The 18,171-nt window shown below is 39.5% G+C and overlaps 1 long non-coding RNA gene across 2 annotated transcripts in view; it reads right to left on the bottom strand.

The window, feature by feature from the left end:
* Positions 1-8,064: 8,064 nt before the first annotated feature.
* Positions 8,065-18,171, bottom strand: part of LOC115366652 (uncharacterized) — a 32,323-nt gene continuing 22,216 nt past the window's right edge. Inside the window, exons 2-3 of one of the 2 annotated variants that reach the window (XR_003928850.1) lie at positions 11,239-11,384; positions 8,129-8,178 (exon numbers count right to left, since the gene is read on the bottom strand). This is a non-coding gene — a long non-coding RNA (uncharacterized LOC115366652). Of the gene's footprint in view, positions 8,179-11,238; positions 11,385-18,171 lie in introns of both variants that reach the window. The other variant, XR_003928851.1, reaches the window with a different exon arrangement.

The raw sequence follows: 18,171 nt of genomic DNA, 5'->3' as shown, positions 1-18,171 counted from the left end.
CTCTGTTCACACAACCAGCGTGTCCCATCCCATGACAGGCGTGAATACTGCGCCACATCTGATAATCTAACAATAAAAAAAAGTTTTATTTTTTTCGGTGAATCCCTTAGCTTCTCTAATCTTGTTCATGTGAAGCAATCATTTTTACCAGCAGTCCAGCACCGCAACTTTAGTCTCAGTTAGATTTGTTTAGACATTAGGGAGAAAAAAACACTACCATTTCCAGTGTTCTCGGTATTTTAACCTTTTTTTTTTTTTTTTTTTTTTTTTAAATGCTATTTGGCATAACAAAAGCCCACTTGGATTATTTAAAACAAACTTTAAAACATTTTCAGTATATTCATTAATTCATCAGCTCAGTGTGGTGAGATGGCTCTCATGCAGTGGGCATGTGGGACACTGCACTTTGTAGGATGTATTGTGTATTGTGTCTTTTTTTATGCCGTAAGAAGAACACATGTTTGAATGGAGGGGGTCTTTCAAGTCATTTTGACAGCTCACATCTGTGGGAGAAAAGCCAGTCCAGTATGGGAGGAGCCTCGACGGCATGCTCCAATATCACTTCAGCATGGCATGTGCGAGCACACTGCAGCTCACAGGACGCTGCACACAATCCACCTGATTCACCTGAGACAAGGACAAGATGGTGTGAAATTCAGAAGTAGTTTTGATATAGATTAAGGAACAAAATGCAGTTGAGTGAGTGCAATTGCAATGGAGATGCAGTATGTGCAGTGTACAGTGCAGCAGAGAAATCAGTTCAAGTTCATGTTCAAGTTTATTTAAAACCCAGCATCACACTTGACAGTCATTATATGTTCACTTACATGCTCAGTCTTTTTCTCGTTACTTTTATAATTATTTTATAATCTTAGAATTTTCAAGGTTTTTGTCTCATAAATTTGTGATTTTTTTTCCCCATAAATTTACAACTTTCTCTCAGAAATTCTCAGTTTTTTTCTTGGAATAATACCACATCCTGCACACATCCCCCCACCCTGTTATTTTTCCTCCCTATAATGACCCTAATATGCTGTCGTAAGATTTGAGACTGAGTTAATGAGCTGTAAATTAGTTGTTGGCGTAGAGAGGAATATCTATTCAGTACATCTGCGTCCTCAGAGTCCAACAAATTAATGTAAATAGTGTCTCAGAGTTTGTTTTGTCCCATTTGGAGTCCCAGATGAGTGGAGTTTGCCATGTAGACCCAGACAGGCAACTTTAGACTATTGTAAAGTCGATTTAAAGGCGCTTTTCTGTGATTTATCTTTGAAACACTACCTAAATTATCTTAATGCTGTAAAACTCAGCCATCTGTGCGATGAGGAAGAGGACAGCAATATGTTAAAAAGTCTGTAATTGATCCAGAACCGGCACTAATAGGACATTTGTATTTCTTTTCCTTCTTTTTTTCTCTCTCTGTGCTCTCCCTCTCTCTCTCTCTGTTCATCAAAACACCCCCTCCCACTCTTCTTGTCTCCCTCCATCCTTCATGTCACACTCCACCTTCTCTTATGTTGATGTGTGGCTGTGTGAATATTTATAGGCTGGTGAATGGAGAGAGATAGGATGAAAGCCAGAGCTTGGCCTCTACCTCTCCCGCTCTCTGCCACTCCTAAATCATCACTGAGTCTGGCTCACTTTTATATAAATGCTTTGTTGGATGTGTATGTGTGTGTGTGTGTGTGTGTGTGTGTGTGTGTGTGTGTGTGTGTGTGTGTGTGTGTGTGTGTGTGTGTGTGGCTGCATCACAGAGGACAGAGAGAGACAGTTGACATTATTTTAATGACCAAATGGAGTGTACAGTCACAGCAATTTTCCGTTCAAAACCATACACTGAAGAGTAAGACAGGACCAGAAATATGAACAACAAAACAAGAGAAAGGAAAAAACATAAGCGGAATATTTCTCCTGTCAGATTATCTTGTCTATCATGCAAAATGCAACATGAAGCAGTTTTGTGAGCCCATATAATTCTCTGAAACAAAAAAAGAAAAATCCTTTCATGGCTTTTGTGGTGTGCAAAATCCACTTGACAAGAGTGTTTAACACCTCAGCTACATCCTGACATGAACATGATTCCACCACATGTTTCCTGCTTAGAAAAATGGCCACCTTTCTTTGACCTGAGAGAGAGACTCCTTCACAACAATGTTCAAAAGCAAAAACAGACACAGAAAAAAAAATCTTGCCACTGGGAATAAAAAGAGAGAAAGAGAAACAGATAAAAAAAAAAAAAAAAATTGGTAAAATCTGGAAATGTCTATAGTGGCTGTTCAGTCCAATTCAGCTCAACACAAAGAAGCTTTATTTGCATCAAAGATCTTGAAAAGCATGGAAGGTTTATAGGGCCATGATTAAAATATAAATGGCTCAATAAATACAATGTCCTTCAGCAAGGGTAAATTTTGAGAATGATCTCTTGAGTAGTATGAGAATGACGTTGAAATTTTGAAATTAAAGTCAAAATTTCAAAAATAAAGTCAACAGTTGTTTGAAAATAAAGTTGCCATTACAAGATATTGCACTAAGGTATGGGTGAAGTGTACTAAATCCTATCACAATATAAACGACAACAAGTCCCGGTACCCATTTTTGGAGGAAATTAAACGTCTCTTTTCTTGTTGTTTTCCCATTTGAACTGGAAAGTAGATCCGGCAGGTAACATCTTCAGAAACTTTTCGCATAGTAACCTTGCGCCAGGAGAAAGGACCTGATAGTACGTTAACAAACACTTGTAATTACATACACATATAAACAAAAGGGTACTGGGCTATTTTGTTTGGCATAATCTGTATGAAACATGAAGCAGCTAATGAGGAGATTTCACCACCATGTTGACTCATATAACACCCAGGGAACTACACAACCCAACACTACCAAAGTTCAACTTTGCTTTAACCTAGTTTGGCACACTAGGCTCCGTGAAATGATCCTCTCTTGCCTCTTGCCCTTTCCACTGGGCGTCAGTGTACTGCCACTTAGCATGAAAGAGATCTGCTTCCTCTGCTGAACTCACTGAGGTTCAACTCTACCAGTGCGCTGATTTCTACCTCCACAGCTGCTCTCCCTCTTGACAGTGTTTATGTAACATCCCAGTTTGTGCTCATGTCAGTGATCAGCCTTCCCCTCTCTGGCTGAAGGTGTTCTCATCAGTGAGCTGAGCTGCTCCAGGCTGTGGTTGGAATGACACCTGTAGACTTGTGGCCTCTAAGTTGAAGGCCACTGTTCTAGACTAGATAGTAATCCCAGCCTGGGAGGGGGATTCCTTACAAAAAAAAAAAAAAAAAAAAAAAAATTGCAGTATATTGGAAAATGTCGTGTGATCTATTAGATAATACATTTCCATATACAGGAACTAGTCTTTATATTTTCCAATATATTGAAATATATGCAGAGACCATACATGTTTATATATTGATACCTATAAAAAATATATATTGCAATCAAGACCAAAAATGGCACTATATTTTTTACATGTAATAATTTGTTTGTCTTTATATGTTCAAATATACTGCAGTATATGCTTATACCATATATGTATATATATATCGCAACATATATAAAGAATATATTGGGATATTTTTTTAACATTGCAAATTTTCCAATAAATATGCATGGACCATGCATGGCATATATCTGTATATATATTTCCAATACATGTTCCCATATAATTGGAAAGTCATAAATCATGTGTGTTTAAATATATGTACCCAGTATTCATCACATATAAATCTAAATACATTATAGAGGATATTTATAAATATAAATTGACATTTATTACGGGATATAAACACATATATATTCATATGCAATATATTGCAGTATCTGAAATGCACAATTGCTTATATATTATTCCATGTATTGAAATACATTACAATATATTGATGCAATATATAAATATATTGCATCAATATATGTTTCACCAATATATTATTCCATGTATTGCTAAGACATTTTCAAATATAAAAATATATTTCAACATATTGTAATTCCATATATTAAATATAAAGTATTCTAATATATTACCATATATTTCATTTAATGTATTGGTAAATATATTTTCTTTCTGTAAGGGGAAGTTCTCTGCGCATGTGTGTGTGTGTTTGTGTGTGAATGGTGATGTGTGTCTGAGGTTTATGACCCTACAGCGTGCTCTGTTTTCGCAGGGTGACAGCCTGAGGACAGCCGGTCTGTAGCAGGGTGAGTTGGGGGGAAACAATTTAGCAACACCTGGTCTGTGTGCACAGGTGGAGGGTGTAAGGGGTATCGGAGCCGAAGTGTGTGCGCGTGTTTGTGCTTGTACTTGAAAAGCTGTGTTTTACACATCCAGAGTGCAATGTGTTTGTCTGACTTTTCTAGGGTCAGTGTTTGGATTCAGGGTTAAGATTTGAATTTGAATTTGAATTTGCATTTGAATAAAATTTCAGATTCAAATTAGGTCAAGGTAAGGATCAGCGTGTGGTGGTGAGGGATGAGGTAAGGTTTAGGGGATGAATGTAGTCAATAAAAGGTGATGTCATACTATCACACCAGTTATTCTGACCAGTTACAGAAAAGAATTAGTCCCTAACTTTTCTGTTTTATGAAATGTTTTTGTGTTTGCGGTTTTGCCGATTTCTTTCTGAAATGTTGTGTTGTGTTGAAATGTTGTGTTTCCGGTCTTGTTCATCTGTTTTCTGAAATGTTGCTGTGGTTTTCAGGGACTCTGTACTGATCTGAAGCCCATATTCTCTTAAATGCATGGTAAACCCAGTTAAAAAGAGGGATTTTTCTCACTTAGTGTTGTTATTGTTATTGTTCAGTACTATACTCATCATCCAAGATTTAAGAGTTCCTAAAAATCACTTACTGTAATAAAATGTTCGAAGGGCTGCATTTTCTACAGTAATCCGTTCAGACAGGGCTCAGTGGCCATTTCCCCTTGAGAAATGTTATTGTCATGACTGTGGTAAGAGTGAAAATATTTCACTTGTTGGATCTAGCGCTGCAACAATATGGTAGCAAATGTTTTCATAGCTACTATTGCTGTAAGTTTGCACTTGCTGAAAACTTTTTTGAGCCTTATAGCTGCAGAACTGAAGTGAGAAAGTCCATGACTGATGCCATCGCTCACTAAAGCTCTGTACTGAGATGTCAGCCTTTGCTAGCCCTCGCCTCTTCTTGCCTTATGATATGCTCCTCTGCGTTCCATGCTATCGAGCCAACAGTTACTGTTACTGTAGTCTGTTGAAAGGAGCGCATGGTGTCAGGTGTCAATCAAACAGGCGCAGGGCGAATAAAAACTAAGGTCATCACTGGACTTTGTCAGTCCGTGCTTCTGTGTTCCTCCCTACCTCTTCATCTGTTTAAATAATTTATTCAACTATATAAGATCCAGCTCACAGTAATGTGACCGCATTTTTGGGAGCAAATCCGGCGACCTTTGTGATTTGCTGACAAACATGAAACATAACAGATACATTACAGAATGACAGAAATTATATGCTCCCTAAAATGCTTGTGAAAGCCTTTCACACACATTTCAACACAAAAATTCTGACCTGACATTTAAATAATGTTGTTTTCAAAATGTTTATGTTTAAATTTTCAGTTTTTTAGTTTCTTCTTCTTCTTCTTTATTTGTTTTTTTCTTTGTTGGATTTTTTTTTTTTTTTTTTTTTTTTTTACTAATATTCAGGTAATTTTTTGTTCATTTTCTAATTGCCATTTTTCCATGTGTTTGAAAAGAGCAAGTGAATTGGACATAGCGTCACTGATTTGACGTGTCACAAAATGAGGATCTGTCTTCCACTTTTGCAGTAGCCAGTCACAAACAAAAAGGAAACCTTAACATTTATACTCCAAACACAAACTCTAAAAGTGATCACCCTCATTTACAAGCAGGACACAATTCTTGTGGTCTTGAGATAAAAACTGCCAGTCAAGACGTCCCCTGGTAATATCAGTGCTGTCCAGAGAAGAGGGCATCTGGGGACATTTCTGGAGGACAGCTCCTGCTGGGGACAAAGCATCAAATCATGGACTTCTTAGATCCTGAATTCCCTCTGCATTTGTGTTGCACTATCTGTCTGTGTTTCTGCCTGTTGAACTTTTGAACTGTTTGTGGAAACCCCTGTCTAATACCCGTCATCAGCAGCAGATACCATTACAATGTGCTGCAGAGATCCAGGCTCTCTTTGCTCCTCTACATGGAATCAGAGAAGAGTGTCTTTGTTTTAAGGAAAGGTAAACACACAGGAATCTCTCCATTGTAGACAACTGATGAGCAAGAAAGATGAGCAATTTCCTCTTTGGTTACAGGTCCGTATCTGTGTGTGTCTGTGTCAGTGCATACATGAGTGTGTGTGTGTGTCTGTACCAGGAATTACTACTGTTGTGGGGACATAAAGCTGTTTACACAGTCATTTTGTGGGGATTTGCCTCCCTTTTGGAGACAAAGAGCAAGTTCCCTTAGCAAAAATCATTATTTTTAGAGTGAAGACTTGTTTTAAAGGTAAACTAACTTCAGGGTTAGCTTAAGGTTAGGGTTGGGCTTAGGGTTAGGCAGGTAATGGTTAGGGTTAAGGTTAAGGTAAGTCAGGGAAATTAATGTAAGTCAATGTAATGTCCTCTGAAGTGATGGAAACACAACTCTGTGTGTGTGTGTGTGTGTGTGTGTGTGTGTGTGTGTGTGTGTGTGTGTGTGTGTGTGTGTGTGCAATTTTGAGGATCTGTGAGTGTAGCAGGGGGTTTTGTGTTCAGACATTCAGACATTAAGGGCTTTGTAACTTAGCAGAACCAAATACACACCCAAACACACTGTCTGGTGGACACAGACAGGAAGGGGAGCGGGGGTGACTGTCTGAACAAAGAAAGAGCAGAATGGACCTAATTTTCAGCACAGCTTAAATAAGAATGTGGAGTAGTTATTATTATTATTATTGCTGTTGTTATCATTACTCACCTGTATCAACCCTTGAATGCACATAACCCTAAAATGTTTTTGGTATACTGGCATGTGTGTGTGTGTGTGTGTGTGTGTGTGTGTGTGTGTGTGTGTGTGTGTAATACTTTTTTATATATAGAAATACCTTTAGGCATGTCTAACACTACCCATGGACCACATGCAGACTATTTCCAGCCTACAGTATATGTACAATTGATATGAAACTACAGACACTTGAACAAATGCTCACCTACATTTTGAAATGTTGATCACAATCCTGTGCCTAGGGAATGCAACCATGCCGAAAACATGAATCATCTCATCCCTGGCCCCATGATCAATCTTCATACCAAGTTTTGTGCAAATTCATCCAGTACTTTTTGAGTTATCCTGTGGATGGACAGACAGACTGGTGAACAGAGGTGAACACATAACCCCCATGACAGAGGTTTGCCTCACCATTTTTTTTTTTTTTTTTTTTAACAATAAAACTGTTTTCTCAGCAAGTGGTGGACCTGTTTATAGGGAGTTGTGGACCAAATTGATGTGTCAAACCTGCAAATAGTTATTTTAAATAACTGCCTGTCCCCCTTTTGGGGCTAAAAGGCTATACAAGCAGAGAGTCAGGAGCCAACGTCTGGTCTCAAAGAACGCCCACCTCACTCTGCTCAGGGTGCACTTGGAAATGACTAATTCAGGCATTAGGTCAGTGATGGTTAAAGGTGAGGACCAAAGTAGAAAATCTGGATTTTGCTGACATCTAGTGGTTGAAAATTTTACCTTGCCTCAGTGATGCAGTTGTGCCTCATTTGGCAGTAGCGCAGCAGTATGAATTTAGTATGGTACTCCATACTGAAATACTGAAATAAAGTCACTATTTGTTTTTTTATGTAGTGAATTACTGATCTGAAGTTTTTTTGACATTCGTTGTCTGAAATCTTGACCCAAGAATGAATGCATGCAATGTATTTCTTTTTTGTCTTTTTATTTTAATTGAGACTATGTACGGTGTAACCCACATTAAAAACCATGATGTAAATAAATAAGTCATTAAAATGCATAAATAGTCTTTTAAAATAAATGAGTCACAAAAATTTATTAATGTATATTTCATTGATTAAGAGACAGTTAAAATGTTTTGGTAACCCTTTAATGAGCACTATTAAAAGTCTGCCTACAAAAAATGGTGGTGAGAGACAGTGGGAACAAAATGGAATGCATGATATCCAGGTCTCAGTGGCCGGGAAGGGCTTTGAAAGAGAGAGAAAGAATAACAAGAGTGAGAAGTTGGTTGGATGATGGTGTGACTGGCAGCGCTAGCAATACCAAAAAAAAATCAAGAATCAGTCAGCGTGAGAAGCATATACATATCTATATCTATATCTATATCTATATATATATATAGATATAGATAGATAGATAGATATATAGATATATATATGGATCAAGCAAAAAAAAAATGAGTGGAAAGTAATACTTGAATTTTATCAAGATGGTGCTATCTATCATCCGATTAAACTTACCAGAGAGATTGGCAGAATTAAATATGCTAGATTTATGAACAACAAATGAGTGTTGATACATGCATCCAGCAAACAAGAGCAGCAAAAGACACAAAGAGTGTTGTCATGTAAGGGTGAAAGGATGAAGGCCCAAAGTTGAGAGGAGTAATCGCAGGAGTCCCATTGAGTATGTCTGTGGAGGATGTTAAAAATGAGATTCAAGGTGGCAAAGTGATTGATGCCACAGGGCTTAAAAGTAACAGGGATGGCTCGTTGAAGGAAACCCTATCAATGGTATTCAGTTTGAGGAAACCCTTCCTAAATCTGTGCAAATTAGCTACAGCTTGAAGAAATACATTCCCAAAATCACTCAGGTGTTTTACATGTCAAAGAACAGGGCACACAGCACAGCAGTGCAAAGGAAAGCTAGGGTGTGCAAGATGTGGAGGCCAGCACGAGTATGGAAAATGTGATGGAAAGGATGCCCGGGTTAAGTGGTGTAACTGCGGAGGCAAGCACAGTGTTGCTTACGGAGGCTGAGTAGTGCAGAAAGAAGCCAGAGAAGTCCAAAGATTTGAGATAATAAACAAGGTTTCATATGCAGAGGCACTAAAGAAAGTATAGGAGACAGGAACAAACAACAGGAATTCTAGAGGAATGACCCGAAGAAATGCGGTACAAAGTCACCATAACATATCTGGAAATCAGGTCCAAACTCAAGACCCTGTACCAATGCACTGTCCACTAGTAGTGAACAAAGTGAACTTTGTGGTCTTCATCTGCCACAGCATTAATGTTACATCACAGACAGTAGGAAGATTCCTTGATATGAATGACATTAAAGCAGATCAGATGCATGCACTGCTGACAACTGAAGTTGGAGAATATGTACAGGTTAAGGGTCAAGACCTTAATCATGATACTTCACATACTACATTGGAATGCAAGAGGCCTCATAACCAATAGCCAAGAATTCAAAAACTCGGTTTCAATCTTATTTAGCTTTTGTGATCCCAGGGTTCAGCTGTATGAGACATGACAGAGCCAACAGTCAAAATGGTGGAGACTGTGCTGCTTTTCTCAAAGATGGGTTGGCCTATAGCAGGGGTGTCAAACTCGTGCCATGGAGGGCCAAGAGGCTGCAGGTTTTCATTCCAACCAACAACTCCACCAGGTGATTTCACTGATCACCCTACCTCGAAACAGAGAGGCGGGACTAATCAGTGAAATCACCTGGTGGAGTTGTTGGTTGGAATGAAAACCTGCAGCCTCTTGGCCTTCCATGGCACGAGTTTGACACCCCTGGCCTATAGGGTGGTCCCTTCCCCTGAGGATATGAAATGTACAATAGTTGATATTTGCAGCCCCAGGAAAGAAGGAAATATTAAGATAAACAATATGTGTAATCCATGTAGAAAGCTTGAAATGTTCAAGGAAATGGCAGGGGCGGTATGAGGCAGCAGTGACAGACAATAATGGAAATGGTGGAAGAAATGTTGGATGAAAGATCCTTGGCTTGCCTAAAAAATGGACAAGGTACCAGAGTTGATGTGAACAGGAGTACAGTGTCATGCTTGGGTTTTACACTGGTGTCAGGTAGTTTGGTGAATGCCTCTGAATAACATGAAAAATGATACAACCGTAAGAAGTGATCACTTCCTTGTGATCACTATAGTAAATGTAAATGTTTGCACACAAGAAGGGAGTTCATTTGCCAGATGGTGCTTTATAAGGCTGATTGGGAAAATTTTGGGGTATGTCGTGAGGAGTCAGTGCATTTGGTGACACTAGAAGGAAGCCTAGAGGAATGTGTAATTCATGTTACGGAACAGATTCTAAAAGCTGCACCTCTGAGGACACCAACAAGAATAACGCAGGGTAGGACGAATGCCGTGCCTTCGTGGAATGAGAAATGCAGCAGAGCTATAGGAGCACAAAACAAGGCATTCAGAGCTTTGAAGAAAAATATGTTACCAGAGAATTTTATAGAGTATCAAAGGAAAAGAGCAGTGGATCGTGGGATAGTTAAATATACAAGAAAGAGGTCATGGAGAGCATTCTGTTCCATCATTGACAGAGGACTAAAGTTAAAAATACAAGCTGTGGCTGGATGTGACTGGGGGGCAGATAAACAGTCACTAACTAGCATTTACAGAGTAATTGTGAGGTCAACAATACAGTATGATTGTATAGTTTATGGAACAGCAGCAAAGACATCATTGCAAAAAGTGACAGGAAAGTATAGAGCAATATGATTATGTATAGAAGCAATTCAGTCAACCCCAATTAATGCAGTACTAAATGAAGCAGGAGAGACACCGCTGGAGCTAAGAAGAAAGAAACATACTCTTGCATATTGGGTCAGGCTAAAAGGAAGTGGGGAAGAAAACCTTTCAAAGAAAACACTACAGGACTGATGGCAATATTGTAATTTCCAGGGGAATGGGTTTGGGTAGTGGTATGAAGCCAAAAGAGAAAGATTACATAATAAAGTCAGAGAGGTGGGCTCTGATGGGGATGCTGGGAACAGGAGGGGGTGGGGTGGTGCTAATGACTTTCTTAAGTGACACAAGGGTTGATGGTTTAATTTAAGAAATATACAATGACGATACACTCTCTTGTACAGCAGGTGGCGGTATGCACTGTAAGCTGTTTGCAAGCCGCCAGTACACCGAGAGAAGAAGTTACCGCAGCCCAGCTGCGGCACAAGGAGCTGACAGCAGAGACAAAAGCAGGAGAGAAGCAGAGGAATTTGTAAGTGAAATACTTTAAAAAGAGTTTATCTGAAACCTGTGCAGCAACACGTACCTGGTCAGTAACCCACGAAGAGCTTATCTAACTGAGCCACAGCGGTTTTTAGTGAGTCTTGATTCCGTTTGATTGAGTCTTTGCTCGTGATGCGCTGTGCCGCTGATGTTTGCTCTGGAGTGACCGCTAGCACAGGGCTGCTGTAACTGTGTGGAGAAAGACACACACACCACCAGCTGTTCAGCAGGTGAGATGTTCGGCTTGATAGGGAAGCCGTGTGTGAATGTACACTGTGTGAAGAGGAAACATGCTGAGTTTTGTCAAATGTAAAAACGGAGAGTGAGAGTGATGCTGCAGCCTCAGCGCCATGTTAAACCACCAGGCTGTAACGTTACGCCATAGTTTGGGGCCTGGATGCAGTGGTGTAGTCTAGTTTATTCAAGTGGGTATACACGCGCGCGCACACACACACGCGCGCACACACACACACACACACACACACACACACCATGGGCAGCGCTGGGGTGGTGCTTGCTGGTGCTATAGCACCAGCAGAGATTACAATAGCAAGTAACTTGTGATATGATTGAGAAGACAAAGAATATGACAAATATGAGAATTATGATAATACTAGATTATATATTATATTTTGTTATGTCTTATGTAGGCCTAGATATTAAAAGCTGTAGATTTTTTGCTGTAATGATTTGACTAAATAATGAGAAGAGGAAGAAGACAAAAAAAAAAGATATCAAAACACAAATGTCTGAACTTATGTTATATTTTTCAACATAGTTCCAACAATGGCAAAGCAACATATATAATAATGTGTATATATATATATATATATATATATATATATATATATATATATATATATATATATAAAAACTAAAATATGCAGTATAATGCAATGTAATACAGTGCAACGTAAATAGTAAAATGAACAAAAGAGAAAGAAAAGCGCTTTGTTTCTTAACATAGTGGCAACAATTATGATAATAACGATAACAGCAGTAAAAATTATGTTTAACATAAATAGCAATGAAATATATTGCAACATAAACAAATGTGCAAAACAAAAAGAAAGGCGCAAACTCCAAACACAACCCCACCACCCTCCCCACCATACACACACACACACACACACACACACACATACACACAAGCACAAGCACACTCTAAAACAACAAAATGGCACAGGGGCATCAATGTAAAGACTTCCATCCAAGGGGAAAAGTAGAGCTAAGCCATTTAAAAATAAATAAATAAAAATAAAATACAAACATAAATTTTCTTCTTTTCCTTTTTCTTCTTTTCTTTTTTCCTGTAACCTCGTGTCTCCAGTGCAGCCCTCCATTTGTCATGACTGTGTCTCAGACTCTTCGCAGGACCAGTTGCCAAAGTACTTCAAATGTGATGGTGGCTTTCTCACTTTATTGCTTTATTGCACTGTGATCCTCTGCACAGCAGAGGATCACATCTGTCTTCTTTTCATATTTCCTGGTGACGTTGCCAGTTTGCGCCCTCTCCTGTTTCCTCTTCCTGTATTGCTGAGTAAGGAGCAGCTGGACTGGACGGCTGCGTCTGAGGTGGCGTAGCTGAAGGTGATGGGACGTTGAAGAACATCATCTGTAAGGTTCCAGGTGCTGCCATCACCTGTGAGGGGCCAGGCACTGGAGGAAGCTGCACAGATGGGAAAATGAAGGGGAGAGAGATGGGTGGTGCCGGTCCAATTGCAGGAAGTGCTTGATGAGGTGGAGTCTGGGAGGCGGCCTGGGGTTGCAGTCCCCCCTTGAGTTTCTCCTCCCCAGCAGTGTTTGGTGGCAGGATGAAGAGCAGAGTTGGTCCTTTCTGCATGGCCACAGGAAGCTTCTCAGGCCCTGCCATGGGTGCATCTAGAGGTGGGACACCCTGCTTTAGAATCTCTTGTTCCTGCAACTTGCAACGCCTGCTGAACCTGGAAAAACATAAAACAAAAAATATTAATAAACATTCACTTAAAGCGATAATACACAAGCGGGTGTGATGGACTGCTATTTGGTCACGGCTGTAACGCGGCAGCATGGCACAGCTGTGATCAAACAGCAACTGATCACACCCTCTCATGTATTAGTGCTTTTGTGTAACTGGGTTCAGTCCCCAGCTGAGCATGCTCTCTGTCCTTGTGTATATATCACCTCATGTAACGTGTTAACCTTAAACGCTCTAATGAAGGCTCTGTCCTCCAAAACGTCTAAGTGTTTTCTACAGTGATGTGAGTCAACTGGTGAGATGTGAATATCTTGTCCTCCCTGATTTGATGAACCTTGATGTGCTATGTTTTTACACTTTCCGAATGCTGGATATCAGGTTTAGCACTCCACTAAAAATCACTGCTAACTGTGACCTTCTCCTTGAGGGGCGCTGTGGCTCAGGAGGTAGAGCGGTCATCTGGTAATCAGAGGGCTCCGGTTTGATCTCCAACTCCTCCTGTGTCGAAGTGTCCTTGAGCAAGATACTGAACCTCTCACCACTCCTGATGCACATCTTGGCACTTTGCATGGTAGCCTCTGCCGTGAATGTGAGGCAAACATTGTAAAGCACTTACAATGATCAGTAGACTAGAAATGCAGTCCATTTACCATTTTAACAATGGTTTGTGTCGGTGGTATGGTATGGTGTTGCTTTATACTGTATGTTAAAATGACCATTTCCTCTCCTTGGACAAAAATCATGAAGGTGAAGTTTGCTTGTAAATTGTGGTTTCCAATTGAAACTTAAATTTTAAACCCTCTGATGTGAATGAGAAACCACAAAACAGAGACATCTCCAACCTCAAGGTCCTTTTCTCTCAGGGATGGGAAGAGATCTTGATTCAGGACAAAAGCTCTCACTGTGAGGAGGATTTATTATTATTATTATTATTATTATTATTATTATATCCGTATCCATGCATTCACAAACGTAGATTAGATACATGTACGTACATCTTTTGCAGTGAGACTCCCTAAAAACGTTCTTGTTGGCTTGCAATGGATCATTTCATCACTTTTTTGATAAACTAGGAAAACTGCAACATAAAATGTTGTCTATTAACCTTAATATTTGCTTTATCCACAAAATTAAACAGGAGAGGTCAGGCTAAATTTTAACTTCAAACACAGATGATTTTATTATTATTATTATTATTATTATTATTATTATTATCATTATTATTATGATTATTATTATTATTATTATTTTTTTTTTTTTGTGATCCACCTGCTATGACTGTTATCTTTGAATGGACGTTACAGTGGGTAACAAGGCCATTATCATCTATTCCTATCATCACTCTGTCTAAGCCAATCAAATGTTAGCTTCAGCCACTTTAGTTAGCTTTCATTTGCTTACCCTTCATTAGCTACTTGGTTAAGGTTAGGAAAGGGTTTTGTTAAGGTTAGGAAAAGGTCATGTCTGAAGTTTGGGAAAGGTAATGGTTAAGATGAGGAAAGGACAGTCACATTGGGTTCCTGATTGTGTTGACACAAACTGAGATGTTGTTGATATTCTCTACACCAAAGAAAAATTGTTTACATGATGACTCTTCAAAACAGTTTACATTGTTCAGTAAAAACAACATGCTGGATCAGGGCTTCAGGTTTGACACTGCAAACCTGCAAAATAATATGCTCAATGAGAAAAAAGGTGATGCTTAATAGTCCAGTCATTTTATGTAAAAACCTAGGACAAATTGCAAGAGAAGCAAACTCAACTGATTATGTATCCTCAGTTTGTCCTGAGTGAGGGAAAAAAAAGTCCCAAGAAATCCCATTGATGGAAAGTTTTGAAAATTACCTATTTATGACCACATATTACAAAAAAAACACTGTTTTTAACACACAGGGGAAAGGGGGTCAAAATTTTACTTTCAGATATCACTATAAAAATTCACAAGATGATTACACACACAAAGACAAGAAAAAAAAGTCAATTACAAGTTCTTTGAATTATTCTGTTTACACATGCATATCACACATTATCTGATTTGATATGCGCTAATAAGGAATATAAGGAATAAATGCCAGAGCCGATATTAAAACAGTGAATTAAAAGGTTACTATATATATCATAACCTTTTAATTCACTGTTATATAGAAACTTTTAATTCAAGGTTACTATATATATAGTAACCTTTTAATTCACTGTTTAAATGTCTCTTCTATCATTTCTTCCTTATATTCCAATTAGCACATATCAAATCAGATAATGTGTGATATGCATGTGTAAACAGAATAATTCAAAGAACTTGTAATTTTTTCTTGTCTTTGTGTGTGTAATCAACCTGTGAATTTTTATAGAGATATCTGAAAGTAAAATTTTGAACCTCTTTTCCCTGTGTGTTAAAAACAGTGTTTTTTGGTAATATGTGGTCATAAATAGGTGATTTTCAAAACTTTCCACCACTGGGATTTCTTGGGACTTTTTTCCCCTCACTCAGGACAAACTGAGGATACAAAATCAGTTGAGTTTGCTTCTCTTGCAATTTGTCCTAGGTTGACCCCAATTTTGGCCTAAAATTACTGGACTATAAAGCACTGCATGAAATCAAATTCAACAAAAAATAAATAAATAAATGAATTAATAATGCTTTTAAATAATGCCCTGTTTTGCTTAACATTTCATTTCATTGCAAAAGAACTGTAAATTATTCTTCCACCACTGTTGTGATTGCACTGACAGCTGATCAGTGATACCAGATGATAACAGTGAATGACTAGTCCTGATGGGAGTTGGTTCCCGCTGGTCGGCTCCACATGAGACTGACAGGCTGCTTCCGGAATTCCCATCACAACTGAGAATCAGCACGCAGCTCCATTGTTCTTTATGACATCATCATCATCATCAGGCAGCAGTGAAGGTCCACTGGGCTCTGGGTCACTTTTACAACTGCACCTCAGGAACACTGACAAGCATGTCGCAGGACCAGAAAAACACTCACACGAGGAAGGGGACAGGCTCCTCTTCCTCATCACTTTTTGAACAAGCCCGCCAGCAGCAGACCGAGTCTCTGCTGCTGGTTCCTACACGCCTTCCACAAGTTGCAACAGCAACCGTGGATCCCCAGCTCTTCCAGGAGAGGCTGAGCCGCCAACGGGAACGGATAAAAGAAGCGCTTAAAAGACGGAGGCTGTGGATGATTGAATGCCCTCCTCACATTCAGAAAGCCCAGGAGATGAAGAGGAAGAAGGAGGAGCGGGAGGAGAAGTTCAGGCTGATGAAAGAAAGGGAGAAAGAGGAGGAGAGAGAGCGAGAGCACAGGAAGAAAAAAGAGGCCGAAATGAAGGAGATGAAAAGACAGGAGATGGAGAAGGAGGCCAGAGAGGCAGAGCAGAGGTGGAGAGAGGCCAAAGAGAAAGAAAGAGCCGAGAGAGAGGCAGAAAAGAAAGCACAAGAAGAGAAAGAAAGAGCCGAGAGAGAGGCAGAAAAGAAGGCACAAGAAGAGAAAGAAAGAGCCGAGGGAGAAAAGGAGGCAGCAACCACAGCAGATCACCAGGACCAAGAGCTGGAGGTCAAACTGGGTTTCAGGGCAAAGCTCAAGGCCTGGAACTTCAACAGACAGAAGGAGAACAACCTGAAGAAGATCTCCAGGACCTTTAAGAAAGAGCACAGGATCTGCTGCAGCTGTGAAGGTGAGTCAGTCAGCTAACTCAGCAAAACACCTGAAGGCAGCACAGTGTCAGCACCGTGTGCCTCAGCTCTACTGCAGTTCATTTCCAGGCAGACTCCAAACTAACCTGTCCACTTGTTCCCGCAGTGGAAGGCTGCCCAGAAGATGTGGAGCATCAGCAGAGAAAGAGGAAGACCCTGCTGCAACAGGAGGAGAAAAGACGGGTGAAGGAGGAGCAGTGGAGAGAAAAACAGAGAGAGAAGGCCCTCAGAAAAGCCGAGAAGAAGAAAATGAAGGAGGAGCAGAGAAAGGGGCTGTCGTTTAACTCCCACTGAGATCTCAGTCTCTCCTCACAGCCTCACCAGTCTGAACCTACGACAGATTTTACCAGATGACTGACTTGTGGGCTCCGCCAACGCACCTTTATTTTAATTGTTTTGTCTTTGTAATCATTTTAAAAACATAATAATCATAATAATAACAATAACAATAATAATAAAAAATTTAAAAAATCATCCTCACAATGAGAGCTTTTGTCCTCAATCAAGATCTCTTCCCATCACTGAGAGAAAAGGACCTCGAGGTCGGAGATGGTCTCTGTTTTGTGGTTTCTCATTCAGACCAGAAGGTTTAAAATTTAAGTTTAGATTGGAAAACAAAATTTACAAGCAAACTTCACCATCATGATCTTTTTCCAAGGAGAGGAAATGGTCATTTTAACATATAAAGCAACACCACACCACCACACCATCCTTTTGTTTTCTCACCACATACACACACACACACACACACACACACACACATACACACACCAGTACAAATAAAGGTTAATGAAATAAAATACCAAAAACCAACCAATAAAGGATTAGATATTAAACCCAAACAAGTAAGAAAATAAAAGAATAAACCCTAACCCTAACAGGCTAAAATACATGAATAAATATTTAAATAATCAAACCCACCTCACAACTTGTGTGTATATGTGTGTATATGTTTGTATTTATATATAAAATCATAATATAGCATTTAATGTAAATACTTGTGAAGTATTTCTTATTGCTCTGTTACAATTGGCCGTATAGTTCAATGTTTCTTGCATTATCCAATGTATTACATAGTTCAGGGCAGCTTGGCTGCTAAGCAGAGGACAGACACAGCAGGAGCCAGATGTACTTTCTCTATCTTGTTATTTAGGTCTGTTGCATTAGATACACGCCCAGTCAACATCCACACACATAGCATCACACATTCCGGGAGCAAGGCATGGACAGTGGTTGGCCTGTCCATGTCCGGGTAACTGGCCAATTATTCTCGGTTGCGTTTAAGTCCAACCTATGTACGGGGCAGGCCCAAGCCCAAGA

Source organism: Myripristis murdjan, chromosome 1, assembly GCF_902150065.1.
Source record: "Myripristis murdjan chromosome 1, fMyrMur1.1, whole genome shotgun sequence".
NCBI classification, from domain to species: domain Eukaryota; kingdom Metazoa; phylum Chordata; class Actinopteri; order Holocentriformes; family Holocentridae; genus Myripristis; species Myripristis murdjan.
This window is presented reverse-complemented; position numbering and strand designations above follow the sequence as displayed.